This window comes from Dasypus novemcinctus, chromosome 22, assembly GCF_030445035.2.
Source record: "Dasypus novemcinctus isolate mDasNov1 chromosome 22, mDasNov1.1.hap2, whole genome shotgun sequence".
Classification (NCBI taxonomy): Eukaryota; Metazoa; Chordata; class Mammalia; order Cingulata; family Dasypodidae; genus Dasypus; species Dasypus novemcinctus.
The window spans coordinates 34,974,950-34,981,091 of NC_080694.1; the positions used below are offsets into that span (position 1 = coordinate 34,974,950).

Genomic DNA, 6,142 nt, shown 5'->3' on the forward strand with positions numbered 1-6,142 from the left:
ACACTGTGCTAGGACAGGGGAAGCAGCCACCCGTCAGCCAGGGAGATGGCCCTTGGGGGAGAGCTGACATGCCATGGAGAAGAAGGTGTGGAGCTACCGCCTGCCCGAAAGGTTCCAGGCAGGTGCCTCAGGGAAGCGTTTCAGCCCAGCTGAGGCTGAAGGGTAGGCGGGGTTAGGCAGGTGACTGGTATGAGTGCTCACAGACAGAGAGAGCGCTGCTGGCAACGGAGACCTGTGTGCTGGGGCCGAAAGGCGCGGAGAGAGAGGCCTGTGGGCCTGGGAGAGAGGCGTGGGGCACGACCCTGATGGAGGCACGGGTGAGGGTTTCCCACACTTGTTCAGACGTGCTAGTGAAGAGAGAACATGGCGGGAGGTTGGGGCACACGCACCCCTACTGGGCGCCGCCGCGGCTGGCGGTGCAAACACTGAGCATGGCATGGTGAGGGTGGGACGACACGGCAAGGGTGGGATGACACGGTGAGCTTCTGTGGGGCAGGAGTTTGGCCTGTATCCGGTGGGTTACAGGCAGCCCCCAAAGACCAGAGTCTGAAGGAAGCTGTTGGAAGCTAATGAAGAAATATGGCTGTGAAGGGAAGGAAAGCAGAGCCGTCAGTCAGGGGCCGTGAGGGCCGGTTCAGGAAACTCACCCTTGCGCCATGAAAGCGAGGGAGACATCCTAAAAGATCCAAGGCATTGGGCTGGAGTGACAGGGAGGAAAACGCTGTTATCAAAGAGAGGGGACAGAGCTTGGAAAGGGGCTGGATTTTTATTTTTAAAATTCTTTCAGCGTTAGCATTGGAAAGGTTGGCTGAACTCGACTCCCTGATGGGAAATTGAGGATTTATAAATTCAAATAGACATCTGAAGTGAGAATAAGAATTTTAGGTGTATCTAACTGCATACATCATTGGCTTGCTTGCCAATGGTCCATAATTGCCAAGATTACACATCTAAACTGTGTGGGAATTTCCCCTTACCGCCCACCCACCCACAAACACACTGCACTGTGTTTACAAAGTTCTAGTTGAGGGTGACTCTCAACTCTGAGGTCTGTGCTTCTAAGATTTCACAGCCTTAAAGAAGATACCTTGGGCATCCTTCTCATTCATTCCTTGGCTTTTTACTTCCAGGGCAAATTTCCATCAAAACTGCCTTTCCACTCTTGAGACAGCTAGACACGAGGGGCAGGGCACACGATCTCAGCAATTTGGCACCCTGTCGGTGGACCTTACCTTGGAAGATATGTTCCCAGTGTCACAGAGTTAAACTCATTTATAATTTCCCTACACATGGGTCTTCTGCCCCTTTTATTTGAACCTCTAATTAACACTATACTTGTTAAATATATATCCCAGAGACTTCAACCTTCTGGCTGTTCACATGCTGGTAAGCCCTGAATCTCAGCAGAGTTGCAGCACCTGCTCTCCAGTTCGTTGGATCCACCCAACACAGCTGTCAAGAGGGTGATGATGGGCAATACCCACCCCCAAAAAACAGAGAGTATCTCTAACTGCAAGCAAGACACTTCCATCCATCTGCCCCATGGGGTCTAAGCCCCTTCTCAGTCAGAAGCAGAGTGGGTATCACCATCCTAAAATCCTCAAGACTGAGGAATGAACAAATATAATGGGGGAAGGCAACTATGGACTAAAGGAGACTTATTGTTATTCTAGTAATGGAAGATCTTGTAACATTGATATAAAGACAATGGTCACCAGAGGTTCTGAGGGGAGGGAGAGGGAGGAATAGGTGGAACATGGGGCATTTCTGGGGCATTGGAATTGTTCTGAATGTCATTATAATAATGGATACAGGCCATTCTCCATGTGGTCAAAACCTATGAAAATGTGTGGTGCAGAGTGTAAACTATAATATAAACTATAGACCATGGTTAGTAGCAATGCTTCAATATGTGTTCATCAATTGTAACAAATGTTCACACTAATGAAAAATGTTGTTAATGGGGAAAAGTGGGGGATGGGGAGGGACTAGAGTCAGTATATGGGAATCCTCCTATATTTTCAATGTATCATTTATGTAATCTAAAGCTTCTTTATAAATAAAAAAAAAATCCCTCTTGGGAAAAACACAACAGCCTATCCACATTCTTCTTTAAGAGAACTCTGGTGAAAGCAGGGTCTCAAGCAGATACTTGTATGTGAATATTCACAGCAGCACTATTCAGAAGAGGTAGAAACAACTCAAGTGCCCACAACCTATGATTAGAGAAACAAAATGTGGTCTACACATACAGGGGAATAGTGTTCAGCCGTAAAAAGGAATGGAGTTCTGATACATGCAACAACGTGGATAAGCCTCGAAGACTTCATGCCGAGAGAAAGATGCTGGTCACACACGACTGAGTATTTTGTGATTGTATTATGACTTATCTAGAATAGGCAAATCCCTAGAGACAGAAAGCAGATTAGTGCTGGGCTGGAGCTGCTGGGGAGCCTGGAGGAGAGGGACTGATTAATGGGGCTCCATTCCAGGTGGCAAAAAAGTTCTAGAACGAGGTAGTGGTGATACCTGCACAGCATAGCGAATATAATTTACCCCACTAAACTGTGCACTTTAAAATAGTTGAAATAGCAAAATTTCTGTTACGTGTATGTTACTACGATTAAAAGAAAGAGTGAGCCCTGGGGCACAGTGATGTTTTGGAGTGGCTGCTTGGTTTGGTGAGCCCCTCATGGCCCCCTTTCTTTCCGGGGTGTGTGGCCAGCACTCCCTGAAACCCCAGACTCCAGCTGGGTCCATCCTGTCGTTTCTACAGCATCACAGTCAACGGCCAGGACAGCCGAGAGCTGCCACCCCGTCTGCCCTCCCAGCCCCTCCCCTGCAAACAGCAACGCCAGGATGGTACACACTGAGCACGTTGGCCTGCAGAGATTTCCACAAGGCCAGGAAGGAGCTTTTCTCTTCTGAAAAGAATAGGTGTAACATGGGGTGCTTTGGGGCCATTGGAATTGTCCTGCACAGCATTGCAGTGATGGATACAGGCCATTACACATTTTGTCAAAATCTATAAAATTGTGTGGTGCACAGTGTGGACTATAATGTAAACCATAGACCAAGGTTAGTAGCAATGCTTCAATACTCATTCAGCATTTGTAACAAATATATGACCCTCATGAAGGGATGTTGTTAATCTGGGGAAGTGGGGGTGGGCAGGTGGTGGGGTATGTGGGAATCCCCTGTATTTTTTTTTTTTAAGATTTATTATTATTGTTTTTTAAAATTTCTCTCCCCTTCTCCCCACCCCTTCCCACTGTCTGCTCTCTGTGTCCATTCGCTGTGTGTTCTTTTGTGTCTGCTTGCATTCTTGTCAGCAGCACGGGAATCTGTGTCCCTTTCTGTTGCGTCATCTTGCTGTGTCAGCTCTCCGAGTGTGCGGTGCCCACTCCCAGGCAGGCTGCGTTTTCGCGCTGGGCGGCACTCCTTATGGGGCACACTCCTTGTGCGTGGGGTTCCCCTACGTGGGGGACACCCCTGCGTGACACGGCCCTCCTGGGGCGTATCAGCACTGTGCATGGGCCACCCACACAGGTCAAGGAGGCCCGGGGTTTGAACCGCGGACCTCCCATGTGGTAGGCAGACACTCTATTCATTGGGCCAAATCTGCTTCCCCGTCCCCTGAATTTATGATGCAACATTTACATAATCTAAAGCTTCTTTAAAAATTAAAAAATAGGAAGCTGGAGCGACGGTGGCGGCGGCGGCGGGAGGCCGGGGCTGAGGCCGGGGCGGGGGCGGCGAGGCCCGTGGGGCGGCAGGCGGCGGCGGCCCGGGGCTCGAGCCCGGAGGCGGGAGCGGCGCCCATGGCCGAGAGCATCGTGAGTGGCGCGGCCGGGCGGGCGCGGGCGCCGGGATGAGGCAGCAGATTTGCCGGCCGCGGCCTGCGCGGGAGGCCGGCGGGCGGGCGCCGCGACCCGGCCCTCGCTCTCCCTCGCCCCGGGCTCCGTCCACCCTCCTCGGCCTCGGTCTCTTCCCGCCCCCGCCCGGCGCTTTGCGCCCCCGGCCCCCTGCCCCGGGCCGGGCGAGGCCGGGCCTTCCTGCGGGGAGCGTCGGCTGTGCCGGAGGGAGACCGTCTTCCCGCCTCCCCATCCCCGGGCTCGGGGAGACTTTGGGGGCTTTCTTTAGGGGCCCTCCCAGTCATTCCTCCCAGGCCCTCAGGGCCAGGGGCCCGCCCGTCAGGCTCCCCTGGGCCCTTCTGCCTCCTCGCCCCGTCCCAGTAAGTGCCTCGTCACGCGTCACTGGAAGGAGAGCGGCGTGTGCGAACGGGGAGCTTACGGAGCGCTCTCGGCGAAAGGAAGCCGTGAGGGAGGAAGACGCAGCAGCTTGGCGTAGTTTTTGCTCCTCGGTGGCAAGGAAAAGTTGACCACGACCTGTGTAGAAGGCATTATTATAAAGAACGCTGATGGCACTTTTGACCCGACATCAGGAATCGGCACCTTCCCCTTCCCCCCTGAAATAAAAACTCCGTGGAAAGCAGAAAAATCTGCCATTCGTTAACTTGTGAAAAGTTTTCCCTCAAAAGCAAGTGTGGCAGGAAAATTAACAGAGCAGTCAGACACGGCAGAATGCTGATAATCCGCGTTCAGTCCCCAGATGGGGTGAAGAGGATAACAACGACAAAGAGAGAGTCAGCTGCAGCGTTTTTAAAAAAGGTTGCAAAGGAGTTTGGCTTCCAAAATAATGGCTTTTCAGTTTACATCAATAGAAACAAGACTGGAGAGATCACAGCATCATCCAACAAATCCCTCAACCTGCTAAAAATCAAACATGGCGACCTGCTGTTCCTGTTCCCCTCGAGCCTGGCGGGGCCGTCCTCTGAGATGGAGACGTCGCCGTCGCTGGGGCCAAAGGCCCCCGGGGCTCCTGGCGTGGAGGAGGATGAGATTGATCAGTACCTGAGCAAGCAGGACGGCAAGATCTACAGGAGCCGCGACCCACAGCTGGGGAAGTTTGTTGCCCTGGAGAACATCAGTTGCAAGATTAAGTCGGGTTGCGAGGGGCACCTCCCGTGGCCTAACGGCATCTGCACCAAGTGTCAGCCGAGTGCCATCACCCTGAACAGACAGAAATACAGGCACGTGGACAATATCATGTTTGAGAACCACACTGTTGCTGACCGCTTCCTTGACTTCTGGAGGAAGACGGGGAGCCAGCACTTCGGGTACTTGTACGGGCGGTACACAGAACACAAAGACATTCCCCTCGGGATCAGGGCTGAAGTGGCAGCGATCTATGAGCCCCCTCAGATCGGTACACAGAACAGCTTGGAACTTCTCGAAGATCCAAAAGCTGAGGTGGTCGATGAAATTGCTGCCAAACTTGGCCTGAGGAAGGTTGGCTGGATATTTACAGACCTCGTCTCAGAAGATACCCGAAAGGGTACAGTCCGATACAGTCGAAATAAGGACACCTATTTCCTGAGTTCAGAAGAATGTATCACTGCAGGAGACTTCCAGAATAAGCATCCCAATGCATGTCGGCTCTCACCAGACGGACATTTTGGATCCAAGTTTGTCACTGCAGTGGCTACAGGTGGTCCTGACAACCAGGTACACTTTGAAGGTTACCAGGTATCCAATCAGTGCATGGCTCTGGTCCGCGATGAGTGCCTGTTACCTTGCAAAGATGCCCCTGAGCTCGGCTATGCCAAGGAGTCCAGCAGTGAGCAGTATGTGCCTGATGTGTTTTATAAGGTAAAAAGTAACTTCGGATTATAGAGAACTAAGTAGATAAAAGGCAAAAGATTTATTCGATCTGGAAAGAGACCAGAGTATGAGAACTAAATAGATAGAGAATAGTGTGAACATGGACATATTTTAGACTCTTCTCATTTTGGTTAGTTCTACTTAACCATTTTTTTGGAACCTTGTTTGTAAAAAAGAGGCATCACATAGCATTTCAGGGGTTTAATATCAGCTACTCAGGCATCCATGATGCCAGGCCTCATAATCAAGGTTGAAAGGAACAGGAAGTGGGTTTGGGGTATGTAGCACCAAATCAAATCATTGCAACACAGACACTTTTATTTTCTAAAAATGAGCAGATAGAGGAGAGAATTGTGAGTATATGGCAGACTGGGATGCTCCAGGAATCAGTCTCCCCCAAAGTAACCACTGGGCTGGCA

At 51.2% G+C, this 6,142-nt stretch overlaps 1 pseudogene; it reads left to right on the forward strand.

Annotated features, from left to right (window-relative positions):
- Positions 1–3,755: 3,755 nt before the first annotated feature.
- LOC131275310 (nuclear protein localization protein 4 homolog pseudogene) lies at positions 3,756–5,865 on the forward strand (annotated as a pseudogene).
- The last annotated feature ends 277 nt before the right edge of the window (positions 5,866–6,142 follow it).